Raw genomic sequence first — 19,173 nt, forward strand, 5'->3', positions numbered from 1 at the left:
TAGAATGCATAGGTTCTTTTGCATTTAGGCCTAATCATATTTGGACATAGATCTAGTAGTGGTATTGTTGGGTCAAAGCATACAGGCAGTTTAATAATTCTTTGGGAATAATTCCAGATTGCTCTCCAAAATGCTTGGATCAATTCACAGTTCCACCAAGAGTAATTTAGTGTCCCAATTTTCCCACATCCCCTCCAACCTTTGTCACTTTCCCCTTCAATCATTTTAGCTAATCTGATATGTGTAAAATGATATCTCAAGGTTGTTTTGATTTGCATTGCTCTAATCAGTAATGATTTAGAGCATTTTTATAGGACTATAGAGTGTTTTGATTTCTTCTTTGGAAAGTTGCTTGTTCATATCCTTTGATGATTTATCAATTGGGGAATGACATTTATTCTTATAAATTTGATAAAGTTCTTTATATATTTGGGATACAAGACCTTTATCTGAGAAACTGTCTATAAAACTTTTCCCCAATTTTCTGCTTTCCTTCTGATCTTGGCTATATTTGTTTTATTGGTCCAAATCCTTCTTAATTTAATGTAATCAAAATTATACATTTCATACTTCACCCTACTCTACCTCTTGTTTATTCATAAATTGTTTGCCTATACATAAGGTAACATGTTCCAGGTTCTTCAAATTTTCTTGTAATATCTCTCTTTATATCTAGGTCATGTATCTATTTTGACCTTATCTGGGTCTATGCCCAATTCCTGCCATACTGCTTTTCAACTTTCCCAACAATTTTCACCAAACAATGAATTCTTATCCTCAAAACTTAAGTCTTGGGGCAGCTAGATGGCGCAGTGGATGGAGCACCGGCATTGGAGTCAGGAGTACCTGAGTTCAAATCCAGCCTCAGACACTTAACACACTTACTAGCTGTGTGACCCTGGGCAAGTCACTTAACCCCAATTGCCTCACTAAAACAAACAAACAAACAAACAAAACAAAACAAACAAAAAAACCCCTTAAGTCTTGACTTTTATCAAACATAAATTTACTATAGTCATTTGATGCTGTAAATTGTATGTGTACTGTGTTCCACTGTTCTATCTTTCTACTTCTTAGGGAACACTAGATAGTTTTGATAATTACTGCCTTATAATATAGTTTGATATCTAGTACTGCTCAACCTCCTTCCTTTACAGTTTTTCATTACTTCCTTTGTTATTCTTTTTTTTCTGGACAATGGGGGTTAAATGACTTGCCCAGGGTCACACAGCTAGTAAGTGTCAAGTGTCTGAGGCCAGACTCAGGTCCTTCTGAATCCAGGGCTGGTGCTTTATCCACTGCACCACCTAGCTGTTCCCCTTATTTGATATTCTTGACCTTTTTTTCTTCCAAATGAATTTTATTATTTTCTTCTAACTCAGTAATTTTTTTTGGTAATTTAATTGGGATGGCATTGAATAGAGAAATTAGTTTAAGTAAAATTAGAATCATTACAACCCTGCTTTACTTGGCTGAAAGTGATTTTTCCCCATCTCAAATTTCTTACACTGCCTTGACAGGGCCTTCCCTTTGCATTTATCATACTTCCTCTTGTATCATAGTTACTGTTCTCCAGGTCTTTCCCCCTCTCTTAGACTATAAACGTCTTGAGAGCAGGGCCTGTGTTAATTATCCTAGTACTTCTAGCACCTAGCATATGACCTTGCATTCCACAGGCAAAAGGCTTTGAATTAAATTGAGTTGGACAGATTGCTAAATAGCTTCGGAAAGACCCTGACAAGCTGAATGGGAGACACAAAATAAAGGAGACGAAACAATTATTTTGCTAATTTGGGCAATGTGACATCGAAGTAGGGAGATTTATGCCTAGGTCCCTCCTAGCAACAACCCAAGGAAGGAAACAGCTGGGAAAAGAAGATGGAAAGGGGAGAGGGGACCAGAATCACAAGATTGTGTTCAGCATTAATCACTGAGCAAGGTAAACTTCCATTTAGTAAGATGACAGATCATGGGCTGGAAGAAACACCAACAATGCTCTTAGAGGTTATATAGTCCAACCCCCTTATTTTACAGGGCTGACCAGAAGGACCCAGAAAGGTCACATGATCAGATCAGTATTAAGCAGAAGCAGGATTTAAACTCAGATGCTCTGATAGCAAATTCTCTTTCTATACATCACGCTCCTTTCTAGGTTCTCATTTGCTCCATTCCCTTTATTATTTATTAATTTATCCTCCTGGCTTATTTGAATTGCTGTTGGTATTTCTGATAATTTCTGGCTGTTGAATGATACCACATGGTCTTTTTTTTTTATTTCTAGCTCAGTTTTTGAAGATGCCCCCTGACATATATTCATTTATTTATTTTTGTATTGAGGACTTTCTTGCTTATTCAGCCTATGGTTTGCATTCTAAATATAAGAACAGCTAGCATTTCTATAGCCTTTTCAGGTTTGTGAAGTGATGTACACATATTATCCCATCTTATCTTCCTGACTGCCCTGGGAAGTAGGTACTCTTATTATCCCCACTTTACAGATGAGTAAAGGTTGAGTGGCTAATTGATGTGTGTGTGTGTGTGTGTGTGTGTGTGTGTGTGTGTGTGTGTGTGTGTGTGTGTGGCAATGAAGGTTAAGTGACTTGCCCAGGGTCACACAGCTAGTAAGTGTCAAGTGTCTGAGGCAGGATTTGAACTCAGGTCCTCCTGAATCCAGGGCTGGTGCTTTATCCACTGTGCCACCTAACTGCCCCTGCTAATTGGCTAATTGATTTTCTCAGGCTCACACAGTTAATAAGTATCTGAGGCTAGATTTGAGTTCAGGTCTTCTTGATTCCAGTTCCCGCACTCTACCTACTGTGCCCCATGCCTAGCTGCCTTTCTGGCTAGCCTAACTTCAGTCCTTCGTAGTTGTTTGCTGCTCGGGGCTTGCACTAATGGTTTTTCTCTCCCTCCCCCAGCCCTAACTCTATTACCATTTTGTCTTGGCCACTAAGACAAATTAAAGGGCTATAGAATACCCTGCTCCCTCCCTTTCTCTCTGCTCCTGGCCTGGCCAATTGGAACAGGACACTGAAAAGCTCACAGACTTTACACATTTGGAGGGAAGCAGACAGTAATTTAATTATATGGATAATTTAGCCAAGCCTGGGAAACTGAGAAAGTTTTTACCGCCTCCAGTGTTTTTCCTGAGAGATAAAGAGGGAAGGCTTTTTCCTTAGGCTTATTCCCACTTCCTCCCCACCAAAAAAAAAAAAAAAGCAGCTTCCATATAGCATAGTACCTTAAATAAAGATGGAAATGTCCCCATGAATGTTTGCTTGTGCCCTTGTGTGATCTCTTTGATGCCCATTTCTTTATTCGCTAGTGTGCCTTTCAAAATGGAGAATGAATGGTAGGTAGTTTAGGATAAAACTTTCTTGAAATTCATAGATCACAGTGGGAAAGGAATCTTAGATGTAACATTCAGGTCAAATTCCTCCTTTTACAGAAGAGAAGACTGCGGGATCCAGAGGTGAAGGGACATGCCCAGGGTCACAGAGATAGCAAATGTCAGAGGTGGGGCTTGAATCTAGGTGGTCAGGTTCCCAATTCCAGAGCTCTCCAGGTTGTGCCCTGGGCTGTTTTCACTTCTCTAAAAGCGAAAGCTCATTAAGGAAGAGCCAGGGAAGTTTAAGGAACATTAAAGATCATTTTGGCAAGGGTGTGCTGGAGATAGCTCCAATGGCTTTTGAGAGCCAGTTGTCTGATTTTGCAATATGGGCATTTACACGTCAGAAATCAATGATTGCTAAAAATAAAAGTTTATTTTGTTGTGTTCTGTTGATTGTCAAGACTTAAGAAAGTGTTAATAGTGCAGATTAAACTCAAAGGTGTGTGCCCAGACATTTTATTTCCAGGAGAGCCCAGTTGTTAAACATTGAGGAGCCCACCCTTGTGTTGCTCTATAAACAATGCTTGTACTCACCAGACTTGGGCCAGCAGGAGACTCCCGGAATGAAGTCATCATCAGAGTGGAGGCCCGGGGACCCTAGACTAACAACAAGAACAACAACAGCAACAACAAACAACTAACATTTATATAATGCTTTAAGGTTTGCCAAATGTTTTGCATCTATTATCTCATCGGAGTCTTACAACACTCCAGATTCCAGAGGTTTGCACATTTTTTTGTGTGGGTCATAGATCCCTTTGGCAAATTTGGTAGAGCCTTTGGGCCCCTTCTCAGGATCATGTTTTTGTTTGTTTGTTTGTTTTGCTGAGCAATGAGGGTTAAGTGACTTGCCCAGGGTCACACAGCTAGTGTCAAGGCTGCATTTGAACTCAGGTCCTCCTGAATCCAGGGCTGGTGCTTTATCCACTGTGCCACCTAGCTGCCCCAGGATCATGTTTTAAAGACATTAAATATATACATACAAACATAAATAAGTAGATAGACAAATGGATGTATGAGTGAATGAATGAGTGGATGATAGATAGGTAAATACATAGACAAATAGATAAATGAATACATAGGTAGGTAGGGAGATGGCTGGATGGCTGGATAGATGATAAATTAGCTAGATAAATGGTGGTTAGCATTTTATATATAGTGCTTACTATGTTCCAGGCCCTGTGCTAAGTACTTTACAATTATTATCTCATTTGATATTCATAACAATCCTGGGCGGTAGATGCTATTATTATCTCCATTTTACAGATAAGGAAACTGAGGCAAATAGTGTTAACCAGTGTTAAACAGAGTGACTTGTTCAGGTCCCACAGATGGATTTGAACTCAGATTAGGAGGCAGCTAAGTGGCTAAATGGATAGAGAACTGAGCCTGGCGTCAGGAAGATCTGACTTCAAATCAGGCTTTAGACACTCACTAGCTGTGAGACCCTGGGCAAGTCATTAATAACCTCTGTTTTCTTTAATCCACTAGAGAAGGACATGACACACAACTCCAATATCTTTGCTAAGAAAACTCTGTGGACAGTGTGGTCCCCTGGGTCACAAAGAGTCGGACATGACTGAATAACAACAATAGTTATCTTTACATTACAAAATATATATTTCATATCTTTACATTACAGTATAAATATTTATAATATCTTTCTATTAAAAAAGCAAATTTATAGACTGTAGGTTAAAACCCCCTGATCTAGTCAACCTGCTTTTGTTTTTTCTTCACAGATGCTAGGGGTGGTTAAGATCATCTACCTATTTCTTACTGTAGCCAGGGAAAAATCCCAGGTCTCTTAGCTCCTGAGTGGGTCCTCACACCAGTACAGGTTGCCTTTCCTCAGTCTTAACGTGAGAACAGACACTGAACTGCTGAATACAACATGGTCATTCTCCCTCACACCCCATCACTCTACTGCTTTGTAAAATGCTGCTTCTTTTTTTTTTTTTTTTTTTAGTGAGGCAATTGGGGTTAAGTGACTTGCCCAGGGTCACACAGCTAGTAAGTGTTAAGTGTCTGAGATTGGATTTGAACTCGGGTACTCCTGACTCCAGGGCCGGTGCTTTATCCACTGTGCCACCTAGCTGCCCCAAATGCTGCCTCTTTAGCATATGTTAGGGGAGGAATGAGTTAATGCCTGCAAAATCCAGTGAGCCTCCTAGAAAACAGGTAAAAACAAAGTGGTATTATTTGAACCCTGAGGATATGACATAAGCGTCCACTGTGAAGTATTTATTTGGTTTTTCTGTAATAATAAGAGAGGGGGAAAAATAAGGGCGCCAAAAGGAGAAACTATTCTGTTGCCAGCCTTATAACTCATGCTGTTAGACATTTAAGCGATTAATGCAATGTTTAGAAGAGAAGTTGTGGCCTTGCGTTAGGTGATCTATGAGCTAAATAGGACCTGTGACATTTCACAAAAGCCAAAAGAAGTCATTATCATGCTCTGGCTTTTAAATGGGCAGCTGGAAGGCAGTAATAAAACTGAGGCAGAAAAGTAGCATTTGCAATCCCAACATTGGTTCCCAGCAAACTAGACAAAAGCCTTTCCTTTCTTCTAGAGACCAAAACTCATTGCTGTAGACTCCCCTCACTATAAAAGGTAACAGGAAAGCTGATCGTCAAATTTTCAGTGTGAGTATATACATCTACAAAACTGGCAAACGCTATCATTTAGAACTTAATTTATTGTTTTCTTGATTGTCTAGATTTATGAAAGTGATGGAGAAAATTTTAATATGCAGATTAAACTTAAATGGGTGTAGAGCACACAGTTCTCCCCCAGAAAGCCCATTGTTAAACATTTATCAGCATGCTCCTGCCTGCCTAAGGAATCACAATAAATCTGGTGTTTCCAGATCACTACGAGTCCATTTTTATTTTATATTTTGTTTGGACTTCTGATGTCATCAGTATAGAAAACCCTTACTGTGAAAATTACTGCAATCAATGCTATTTAGGCACTTATAAAATCCAATCTCTGACACTGACTGACTCTGGGTAGGTCCCTTAAACTCTGTCAGCCTCAGTCTCCTCATCTTTAAGATGGGGGCGATAAGAGCATCCACTTTCCAGGTTGTCATGAGGATCAAATGAGATAATATATGTAAAGTGCTTTGCCAGCCTTACTTTGCTATATGCCAGTGCTTTGCTATATACATGTTGTTCAGTTAATTCATGTGTCCAACTCTTCATGATCCCATTTTAGGGTTTTCTTAGCAAAGATACTGTAATGGTTTGCCATTTCCTTTACCAGCTCACTTTAGAGATGAGGAAATTGAGGCAAAGTGGTTTGAGTGACTTGTCTAGTTGTCACATAGCTAGTAAGAGACCCCATTTGAACTCAGGCATTCCTGATTCCAGGCCCAGTGCTCTATTCCCTGCCCCACTTGTCTGCCCTTATATAAGTGTAAGCTACTAGAATTATCATCATCTTCAAAATGGGGCATGGAAAAGTTGTGACTTACCCTTAGTCCAACAAGTTTGCATTACAGACAGAATTGGAGTCCAGTTCTGCCTCTGTCTGAGGCTAGCTGCTCACCCAATATATCTACCTCTCCTTTCCTTGAGATAGGGACTTAATATCCCTATGAAGAGAATTTCCATTTTAATTTAGCCCAACTGTTTGATTGTGGTACCTGAGATCTTGGGCTCAGATAGGTGATAATTCACCTTATTTTGTCCAGAACCAGTGCACCATACCACTACTCCTACCATGTGCATACCACTTCCAACTTTAGCTCTTCTATTTGTGCTTTCTTTCATTATACTCTAAGCTCCTTGAGGTGAGGGTTTATTATTTATTATTTATATTTGTAACTCCAGTGTTTGGCCCAATCATTGGCACATAGTATAAATTAAAAACCTTTTGATTCATTCATTTATTTGCACCTAAGTGCATTGTCTAGTCTCCATGGGAAAAGGAGAGGAATGAGAATGGTCAGGCAGGGAAGAAAAGAGGCAGTGGCATTTATCTCAAGGGTGCAGTGATGAAGCTAGAAGACAGTTTCCTTAGTGATTGTTGTCTCTTTGGTGCTGCTCAGTGGCCAAGCTGAGCTGTTTTTCTTTCAAGAATAGGTCTGCAATAAAGTAATTTCAGAAACCAAAGAAAATAAGACATGCCCTTTGGGGTGCTGAATTTTCCTAATTATGCTAATTTCAAAAAAAATTTCTTTGTTTTTGCCATCTCTTCCTTGATTTTATAGGGAGTTTGTCATTTCCAACCATCCTTTCTCCCCTTTTGCTAACTTATTAGAGGCCCATTTCCCAGAGTTTATTTAAATGTTGATGGGAAACCAAGGACGAACTATTTCTTAAGAGCTTGGGATGTATTAGAGTCTCACTTTGCCTCCAAATCCTGTCTTTGGTGTGGGATCCTTCAGTGGTGAGGCCACCTCACACTATCCTTCTGAGGTATGGCTCCAGTTACTGTTTGGTTAGGAAGCCAGTGACTGATTAAGATTCAGGAGAGAATACAGGAGTAGGCTGCAAAATACTTAACATTGTTCATAAATCTCTCTGCTGCCAGAGGAGTCTGCAAACCCCACCACCTAATATGTTAATAGATACACACCTTTTGAAGGTTTACAGGCAAAAGGGCAAACAAAGACTTCAGGACAGGCCATGCTTTTATTCCTGGTGGGTGTATGTGTTTGACATTTCCCCTCCCACATCCCATTCCCTCCAAAATGCAAATCAATCTTGATTCTTCAGTGAAAGACTAATAGCCTTGTATGCTTTTATTTTTTTTTTTCAAAGACATAATTGAGCTCTGACATTTTAAGCATTTTCATTGAATAATGACAATGGTATAATCTGAAATCATTGCACTTTCTCATAGATAAACGAGCCTGTTACTTGTCTTATCTCAATAAAACCCCTAAGTGATATCCCTTCTTCAATTTTGTTTTATCCATCGTGTCTATTAGGGAAGGTTGAGGGTATGATACCTCGCATTTCCTTCTTTCAAAAATATTCCCATTATATTCATAGCCTCAAGTTAAAGTCACTCTCCCTCTAGCTGTTATCATTCTCTCTATACTGTTAGGTCACTCTTGATTGACACAAGGCAAGGACTACATATACAACCTCGGGGATGTGTTCCTCCTGCTCTAATATGGGTTGTGATTTGCTTCCCTCTCCAAGTAATGCCAAGTTCTCTAGGCTACCTCTCTGTCTCTGTCTCTCTGATTCTGTCTGTCTGTCTGTCTGTCTCTCATAACACAGCTGAGAACATTGATATTTATTTTGAGGAGGAAGCCAAGTTTGCCCAAGGTAGTGAAAATTGTAACATGAAGGGGTTTGTTTTCTAGATCAGTTTTTACAAGTTTTTTTTCCCCCTACTAAGAGATAATCTCTGTGAAAGCACCTTATAAATAGGAAAGCACTGGGTATCATTATTGTTATTATTTCCTTTGTAATAATAATAGGTAACATTTATGTAGCACTTTAAGGTTTACAAAGCAACGTAAAAATATTATCATTTGTTCCTCACAACATTCCTGGAAGGTGGGTATTGTTATTATTCCCATTTTACAGATGAGAAAACAAAGGCAGAAAGAAGCATAGTGACTTTCCCAGGGTCACACAGCTGATAAATGGCTACCATAGGATTTGAACTCAGGTCTTACTCATTCTAGGTCCAGTGTACCACATACTTCCTCTAACAGTAATTGACATTTATATATAGGCTTTAAAGTTTGTCAAGCTCTTTACACATGCTGTCTAATTTAAGCCTCACATCAATCTTGAGAGATAGGCACCAAAGGTATTGTTTTCTCTATGGATGAGGAAATTGTAACACAGAGAGGGCAAGTTACTTTCCCATGGTCACCCAGCTATGTTCAGTCTCAGAGACAGGATTTCAAGCAAAGGTCTTTCTGATATTAAGTTCTGAACTCTACCCACAACAATTTGCTACCTCTCAATAAATCAATCAAAATAACTTCTTAAATGTTAATTTTGGGTAGGCACTTGCCAAGTACCAAGGACACAAAGAAAGTAAAAAACAAAAAGTCCCTACCCTAACAAGCTTACATTCAGATAGGGGAGAAACTCAGTCATTATTCCTAGAAAATTATCAGAATGGTGAGTGGAATGATAAGGAATTAAACTGACATACCTCCATCTAGGAATAATGACTGAGTTGAATTGATCATGGCTCAAGAACTTGAGTGGAGGATAAGAGCAACAGAAAGATGTTGAATAGGGCTATGAAAAAGAAAATTGTAGAATATGTGATTAGAAAATTCCCTGAAATAATAGTCTGGGAGAGGAAGTTACCATAAAGATAATAGGGCTTCAGAGCAGAAGATCCCACAGAGCAAAAGAGGGGTAGGAGAAGCAGAAGAAGGAAGAGATGTAATGAGCAATAAGCAGGAGGAAAGTACTATTTTTCACAATGGAGGGAAGCAGAATTAAAGTATATACCACAGAAAAGGGATTGGGAAACATTGCATCTCAGTAATTTCACTCTTCCCTAAACTGGGAAAAAAGTTTGAATATAGGAGTGTAAAAGGTAAAATATGTGAAACTCAACAACAACAACAACAACAACCACCACCAAAACCAGATGGGAACCAGGAGAAGGTAAAGAGTGGTTTAAGAGCAATGGTGGAGTGAAAAAGGAATAGTAACAAACAAAATATTTTTTAATTTTGGAGGAGTTATTATAATGAGTAATTGAAAGGAATGAAATAAAATATACATAGTAATTATAATGATCTGGATGGGGTGAATGAGAGTATTTTTTATATTAATCACATTTCTTTTCTTTCACAACCTTTTTCTGGATAAAGAGCGGGGAATAAAAGAGGGAAACAACATAAGAAGTAAGCTGAAAGAAAATGTGCAATTAGCAGTCATAATTATGAATGTGAATGGTATGAATTCACACGCAAAATGAAGAAAAGTAGCAATCTGGACTGGAAATAAGAATTTAGAAATATGGTTTAGGAAAAATATACTTGAAATATTAAGATTTAATAAGATTAAAATTGGGAAGCTGGTGGAGAATTTATTATGTAAAGAAAGAGGGTTATCAGTCATGAATTCAGATAATGAAAGAGCCAAATATCATTAAAGGATATAATCATGGGCACCATATTATGCATAAAGGCATTATAATGAAATAATATTATTTAAATACATATGTATTTATATGCATGGTGTACATATACATGCACCAAGTGGCATACATCTCTTTGGGAAAAAAAAGTTAAATAAATTACAGAGAAAAATAGCAAAACTATGATAGCCAAGGAACTTTTAGAACTAGGAAACTCTAATAAAGTGATAAATAAGGAGGAAAATGAGAATCTTGAATAGAATTTTAGAAAAATTAAAAAGTATAGTAATTATGGAAAAGAAATAGGAAAGAATACACATATTTCTTAGTGACTTATCCAACCTTTACAAAAATTGATCATGTGCTAAGGCATAAAAGCTTCATTAAAAAGTAAAGCAGAAATACCAAACACATCCTTTATACTTACCATAATATAATAAAATGTATAATAAACAAAGGACATTTGAAGAAAGAATTAAAAATTTGATGAAGTGATTAATGATATTGGGATTATGATTTAAATTGGTGACTCAAATTTCACATCATAGAAACAATAGTTGATTTTTTCAAAGAAAGAGATTACAATGACACAATATACCCAAACTTTTAGAATGTGGCTGAAACAGCTGTTAGGAGAAATTTTATTTCTTTAAGCACTTTCATCAAGAAAAGAAGGGAGAAAACACATCAATGAATTGGTGTATGCAACTTGGAAAAGAGCAACACAACACATGTACAAAGCTTAACACAAAAATAGGAATTCTGAAAATAAAAAAAGATATAAGATAGAAAATAGGGGGCAGCTAGGTGGTGCAGTGGATAAAACACTGGCCCTTGATTCAAGAAGACCTGAGTTCAAGTCTGGCCTCAGATACTTGACACTTACTAGCTGTGTGACCCTGGGCAAGTCACTTAACCCTCATTGCCCTGCGAAAAAAAAAAATAAACTATTCAATTGATGAAAGAAACTAGGAGCCCCCCCAAAACAAAACAAAACAAAACCTAATACAATTGATAGGGCATTAGTTACTCTGGTAAAAAGAAAGAAAAGCCAAATCATTATCATTTTTTTAAAAATTTAAAAAGAACTCACAAGAAATGAAGATGAAATAAGATAATAGCAGAAAAAATTTGGATAACAATATTATGCAGAAAACTATACATAATAATAACAAAATTCACCTGGAGAAGCAAAGGATTGAGAATCTCAAAGGAAATGGTGAAAAAAAAAAGTGAAGGCCTAGCAGTACAAGATCTCAAATTAAACTACAATGTAGCAATTTACTACCAGTTAAAAAATAGAAGAATTGATCAATAAAACAGACACAAAACACGCAGTAGTAATTGAATTTCTAGCATAGTGTTCTGCAAACTAAAGTAAGCAAAATACTAGGATGAGGACTAACTATTTGACAAAATCTTCTAGGAAAATTGAAAAAGAGTTTGGGAGAAATTAGGCTTCTATCAAGATTTCAGACACTGTTTACATTAATCTTCACATGGATACATATAAAGGGTCATATCCTGGAAAAAACTTAGAGGAGAATAGGTGATAGTTTTGATAAGAATGAATAGGGAAAGTTCTTTGCTAAACAAAGGATAGAGATGATCACAAAAATTAAAATTGCCAATTTTGATTACATAAAATGAAAGTTTTTCCACAAACAAAACCAATGCTATTAGCATTATAAAACAAATAATTCCCTGGGGGGAATCTCTCTCTCTCTCTTTTTTTTTCATTTTGACATTCAACTTATTTATTTAGGAAAAACCTTGGAAGGAAGATTGGCTACTGGTTACAAGTTCCAGCCACGTGTCATGAGGGTTGGGGAGGGGGGTGGAAGAGGGTGTTTATATGGATAAGGCAAACATTTCCCTGGAAAAAGGCAGTCCCTGGGAAGATCTTGGGGAAACTGGGGGCATTTCCAGGGTGCAGATTGTGTCTACTCCCACCCCCTTTCTTAGAAAATAGCTTCAACCCTTCTTGAGATTTCCATTCCTTCCATACCCTCCCTCAGGATTAAAGTGCAGCTGGTTAAGAAGCAGGAGTAGAATTGGGGGAGGAGGGTACTGTGCCTTGCCCAATGGGCCCCAAAAGTGTGTCTGTTCAAACACACTTCTGACTCAACCCAGTATAAACCTCAAAGATTTCTAGATCACCAAGATGGAGGTTGGAATAGGTCTCCATCTATATTCCTCCTCCAAATGGGGTAGGATCTAGGCCTTTCTTCGTGGAAGGTTTTGAGGATGGGGTCCTGGGGGGAATATCTTTGCAGCAAATTTCTCTAATAAAGATGTGATATAGAGGGAATGCATACAATTGGAACATGAACAATTAGACAAATGGTTAAAGGATATTAATAGGTGGTTCTCATGGGAAAGTATTCTAACTATCAACAACCATGTGAAAAAAATGTTCTAAATCACTATTGATAGGAGAAATGAAAATTAGAACAACTCTGATGTTACATTTCACACTTATTAGATTGTCAAGAATGGCTAAATAAAGGCAAATGACAATTATTGGAAGGCCTTTGGGAAGACAAGGGCACGGGGCCTAGAATCAGGAAAACCTGAATTCAAATTTGGCCTAAGACATTTACTAGCTGTGTGACCTGGTCAAGTCACTTAATACTGTTTCCCTCTGTTTCCTCAACTGTAAAATGAGCTGAAGAAGGAAGTAGCAAACCTCTCAAGTATCTTTGCCAAGAAAACCCCAAATGGGGTCATGAAAAGTAGGACACAACTGAAAATGACTGAACAACAACAACAATCTAATGCACATTTAGTGGAACAATGAATTAGTTTAGCCATTATGGAAAGCAATTCTGAACTATAACCCCAAAGACACTAAATTGTCTTTATCCTTTGACCCAGTAATATCACTGGTAGGCAAATACCCCAAAGAAATCAAAGAAAGAGGAAAAGAGAAGAACTGGAAAATTAGGAGGTGCTCATAAATTAGGGAATGACTGGTACATTATCATTAATGAATATAATGAGAGTATTACTTTACCAGAGAAAATTATGAAAGTGATGGATTCCAGAGAAATCTAGAAAGGCTTGTATGAGATGATGCAGAGTGAAGGAGTCAGAATCAAGAGAACTATTTCTACTGTGATTAAAATATTGTAACCCAGGGCAGCTAGGTGACTCAGTGCATAGAGTACTGGCCCTGGAGTCAGGAGGACCTGAGTTCAAATTCGGTCTCAGACATTTAACACTTTACTAGCTGTGTGACCCTGGGCAAGTCACTTAACCCCAATTGCCTCACTAAAAAAGATATTGTAACCCATAATAAATTTGAATGATCTAAGAACTTTGATCAGTGTGATGACCAATTATAAACTCTAGAAGACTGATAAAGAAATATGATTCCTATCTCTTGGTGGAAAGGTGATAGATTATAGGTATGGAATGTCATGCATATTATCATACATAGCCAAATACAATGTAAACTTATTTTTTTCCTGACTAAATATTTGTTATGAAGGAGGGTTTTTAATTATGTGGAAGTGAGTCAAGAAGCAATGTAAAGATTTAGGGAGAGTGATACAAAAAAAAAAGAAAAGTGCCAATTAAATATTTAAAAACAACACTGAAGGGGCAGCTAGGTGGCACAGTGGATAGAGCACTGGCCCTGGAGTCAGGAGTACCTGAGTTCAAATCTGGCCTCAGACACTTAACACTTACTAGCAGTGTGACCCTGGTCAAGTCACTTAACCCTCATTGCCCCACCAAAAAAAAAAATGTGATAACAATAACACTGAAGAAAGAAAAAGGAAATTAAGAAGGCGAAATAGTCAAGCAAGACAATATTGCTAATATCAAATTATATACCCCCACACATACGTATTTTAAACTGTATTTAATATACTCACTAATTTCATACATGATCCTCTTTATCTGACCAATGTCATAGATTAAATTTCTTTTTATCAATTTTCTTGTTCATATTTTTTTTTTAATTGGAAGGAAAAAAAAATGTCCTTCCAGGTTCTCCGAAGTTAAGGCAGCAAAGTACCTAATGAATCCAGACTAAATCTAAACATGGGAGTCATTTCATGCAAGTTTTCTTTGTGGAACCAGATTATTTTTAAGATCCTTTCCTAGCATTTCAGACAGTACAGGTCCATTTAATTTTAGTCACGTTCTGCTGAGCCTAGGATAGAAACTAGGTTCTGTTTCCAGACTGGAGAAGAATAAGGAGGAGGGAGGCTTTCAGGAAACAAGCAGTGACATTGTAAACTGTGCTCCCTCGGGGGAGAAATGATTGGGGAGACTTCTTTCTCAGCCCCATTGGATGGAAAATTTAATAAAAATAAAAATCAATACCTGACTTAATTTAGAAAATGTGATTGTTAGATTATCTCAAGACTATCACACCATTATTCTGGGAGTCTGCCAGAAATATAAACAATCTATGTTGTACAGAAATGCTGAGTCCTTAATCAATACAACGAAATATTTCCAAGGCTTCTCAGCATGATAAAAATCAAGCAATCAATGACCCAGTCATAAGTCAGTTCTGCTGTCACAAGTTTGATGAAAAATGTGTGAAAAACTCTGCCCCTGATTAACTAGTACAGAAATGTTCTGAAGTTAGATTCAATGCTTCTCTTTTAATTTCCTCTTTCTTCAAGTCTAAACAAAATATCATTGAAAACACTGGCAACCAGACATGGATATTCTAAATAGTAAATACCTTCTGAGCTAAGGGAAGAATTAACTGCCAACAGAAATGTTTGAATATGAAATAGGAATGGCTATGACTCAGACCCTTCACTGGGATTGGTGGAAAGAGCACAATGGAAATCAAGACCCTAGTTCTTCCTGGACATAACTAGGAATTCCGGTCCATTAGCCAAATTCCCTTAATTCAGAGTGAGGGGATAGAAATGAGGAGAGACAGAATACAGGATACACTGGAGCTACTTGGAAGGTACCACTTCCACTATTGATCCTGATATGGGTTCTCAAGAAAGGCAGTGCAAATGAATAATCTTATGGTGATGGGAAAGAGGGATGAGTCTCAAGTAAGAGGTGTCATGGTCATGGGACCTTGGAATATGACATTCCAAAGGCTGGACAAGGAAGCAGAGGACAGACTTGACAGACACAAAGTTCCATCACTATATACTTTTTTATGACTCAGGCTATTTTAATTTTCAATGACTCAGTTTTTTCATTTGTAAAAAGTGAGGGCGCTGATGATTATTCAAAAATGTTTTAGATATGGCCTCTGGACTCCTAGGGAGCTATAAAAAGTTACAGCAAGGGGTCCATGAATACATACATCAACCTTTTGAATTTCATTTGGCTCCTACAAAATATGCAATGTAACTCAGTTTAACAAGCTAGAATAATGTCTTGCACATATATGCATTGCTATTTTTCAAATAATTTTGCATTGAATAGAGTACAAATTCTTTAAAAAGTGCTACTGAATTAATTTTAGATTTCTATTATTACATGTGTTCTCACTAAATAAAAATAACATTTTTGTCACATGGAGGCCCTGAATCCTTTGTACCTGGACTTTTAGGACCCAGTGGTGGGAGGATGCTGCTTGACCCAAGTGCCAAATTGCTAGTTTTAGATATGGTATAGATATGATTCAATGCTTGATAAGATCCATTCTGACAATAAAGGAGTCTTTGAGTCTATGATTTCATTTCTATCCATTCTCAGATGCAATTCATGTGGATAGTTATGCTATTTTTTAAAGGCAGAAATACATTTTAAAGTAACTATGACTTCCAAAATCTAGTCCCAGAAATATTTCCTAAAATTGTGCATTCTACAAGCAAAACCCCCTTAATCTCACCACTGACCCACTTCCTGGGGCTTTTCAACAGGCTTCTTGTACACAATGAAATGTTTAAATATTCCATATAAATAAATAAATATGGATGGGGGTGGTGAGCAGTGTCAAAGAGTCTTAATGTTTGGCAGCAGTAAGCAGCCAAGACAGCTTGGTTAGCCACTGAAAAAAAAAATCACCCTAATGATATGCTAACTGGAGATGTCCCCAGATGCCTTCAAAAAAAGTCCAAGCTAGAAAAATATCAGTGTTGTGCTCATGCAGTGAACAGAGAAGTTTTGAAACTAAGGGAACTGTATGAAAAGAAGGAAGAAATGTTGATTGGGTGAGTTCAAGACAAGCTAATTTGGGACATGGAGGAAAGACTGGTTTACAGGCAGCCATATTTTGGAATACAAAAAGAAAGATTCCCAAAATGATAAGTAGGACATGCCAACAGTTAACTTTTATCTTAGGGCCTCTACTTGTGGCTGATATATTCATGGAAGCAGAGCAGAGCAAGATGGGAAGGCAATCCGAAGGTCATATAGTCCAATCACTATCCAATGCATAAATCCTGTTTATAATATAAATCAATCATCAAGTAAATATTTATTAAGGACCTGTCAGGCACTGTGCTAGAGACTTGAGGGTAAAAATATTAAGAACGAAACAATCGCCATTCATAAGGAGCTCACATTCCAATGAGGGAGGCACCAAGTATATGCTCAGAATTTTCTCCCCCCTTCTCCCTGACTGCTGACCTCTCTGGCTTCCTTAAAGTCCCAACTAAATGAGGCATATTGGATAGCCAGTGCAGAGGCAAAGAGATGGGCAAGGAAGTGTCATGTATGAAGAATAGGAAGAAGACCAGTTTGGTTGGATCAGAGTGAAAGAAGGGGAGTTATATACCATGAAGTTAGAAAGAGCCTTTGGGGTCTTACTGAGAAGGGCTTTAAAAGATAAACAGAGAAATCCATATTTTATTTTAGAGGAAACTGGAATTCACTGAAGTTGATGGAGTAGGGGAGTCATGTGGTCAGATCTGCTTTTAAGGAATATTTTATTGGCAGTGATGTAGAGGATGGACTGGAATGGGGAGAGAGAGATGAGCTAGGGAAAACAATGATGACCCTATTGAAATGATCTAGGTGGGTAGAGCCTGAACTTGGGTGTCAGATTTGACAAGATTTAGTAATTTGATTGGATGTGGGAGGTGAGGGAAAGTGAGGACAATGATACATTATGAACATGGAAAACTGGAAGGAAGAAGAATGGAACAATCATTTATTAAACACTCACTCTATGCAAGGTCCTATAATAAACACATTACAAATATTTCATTTGATTTTCACAATAACCCTAAAGAGGGAGGTGCCATTATTATCCCCATATTAAAGATCAAAGGAAACTAAGACAGACACAGTTTAAATGACTTGCTCAGGCTTACTGTGGTAATATCTGAAGTCAGATTTGAACTCAGATCTTCCTATCTCTGGGCAGGTGGAATGATGGTAGCACTTTGACAGAAATAGGGTAGTTTGGAAGAGAAGATTTTTGGGGAAAGATCATGAGTTTGGTTCTGCATATGGTGAATTTATATGTTTCTGCAACATACAACTTGAAATGTCTAGTAGGCATTTGATGATGTAAGCTCAAGTTCAGGAGAGATATCAAGACTGGATATAAAGATCTATGTCATATACATAGAGATGATAGTTAAACATATGGAATCTTATGAGGTTACCAAGAAAGAGTAAAGAGTGAGAAGATGATAGAGCCTAGGAAAGAGCCCAAGGGGATACCCACAGTTGCAGGGCATGGCATGGAAGATCTAGCAAAAGAAATAGGAGTGGGGCAGCTAGGTGGTGCAGTGGATAGAGCACTGGCCCTGGAGTCAGGAGTACCTGAGTTCAAATCCGGCCTCAGACACTTAACACTTACTAGCTGTGTGACCCTGGGCAAGTCACTTAACCCCAATTGCCTTACTAAGAAAAGAAAAGAAAAGAAAAGAAAAGAAAAGAAAAGAAATAGGAGTGAGGTAGGAGGAGAATCACGAGAGAGTAATGTCACAAAAATACATAAAGGAGGGAAATGAGAGGGATGAGGACCAAGAAGAGAACACCACCATTGGCACTTAAGAAATCATTGGTAACTTTGGAGAGGACAGTTTCAGTTGAATGATGAGGTTGGAAGCCAGACTGCCAATAGCTGAGGGCTGATAGAAATGGAGTTTGTTTGAGAAAAGGAGAAGAGATATAGGACAATAGGCTGACAAAGTGGTAGAGTCTTATGAAGGTTTACTCAAGGATGGGCAAGAGTTGGGCATGTTTGAAGGCAATGGAGAAAGAACAATTATCTGGGGAGAAGTTGATGGTTTAAGAAAAAGGGAAAGGATACAATCTGTTGATGGGAGAAAATGGGGTCAAGTATACATTTAGAGGGTATTGTGTTGCCCTGAAACCAACTTAACCTGCCTTGTTGAGTTGCCATATCTCCCAAAAACAAACACTGTACTTGGAGTATGCAGAAGGCCCAGAATAAGTCAAGGGTGCTCAGTTCAGCAGCACATATACTAAAAGTGGAACAATACAGAGAAGATTAACATGGGCCCGGGGCAAGGATGACATGTAAATTTGTGAGGCATTCCAGAATAAGTCAAGGATGAAGCTTCCCCTGAGCTGACACACATATAGTTAACAAAGGATTGACCTGAGCAAGGTGGAAGGCTACTTTTTTGTCAAAGACTGGGCAAAAGGAAAAGAGAATAGAAGATGACATTAAGGGGTTTTAAGATGAGGATAATGGGAAAAGAGGAAGTTCAAATTAAGTGGTTTTGGTCTTAGTGAAAAGTTAAGGTTCTCTCTCTGTCTTTGTCTCTGTCTCTGTCCCTTTCTGTGT

The 19,173-nt window shown here is 37.9% G+C and overlaps 1 non-coding gene across 1 annotated transcript; it reads left to right on the top strand.

Annotated features, from left to right (window-relative positions):
• The first annotated feature begins 18,823 nt into the window (after nt 1–18,823).
• LOC122730205 lies at nt 18,824–18,930 on the top strand. Its single transcript, XR_006353414.1, has one exon. It is a non-coding gene; the product is annotated as a U6 spliceosomal RNA (small nuclear RNA).
• Nucleotides 18,931–19,173: the final 243 nt, after the last annotated feature.

The sequence above is a fragment of the Dromiciops gliroides genome, chromosome 5, assembly GCF_019393635.1.
Source record: "Dromiciops gliroides isolate mDroGli1 chromosome 5, mDroGli1.pri, whole genome shotgun sequence".
Classification (NCBI taxonomy): domain Eukaryota; kingdom Metazoa; phylum Chordata; class Mammalia; order Microbiotheria; family Microbiotheriidae; genus Dromiciops; species Dromiciops gliroides.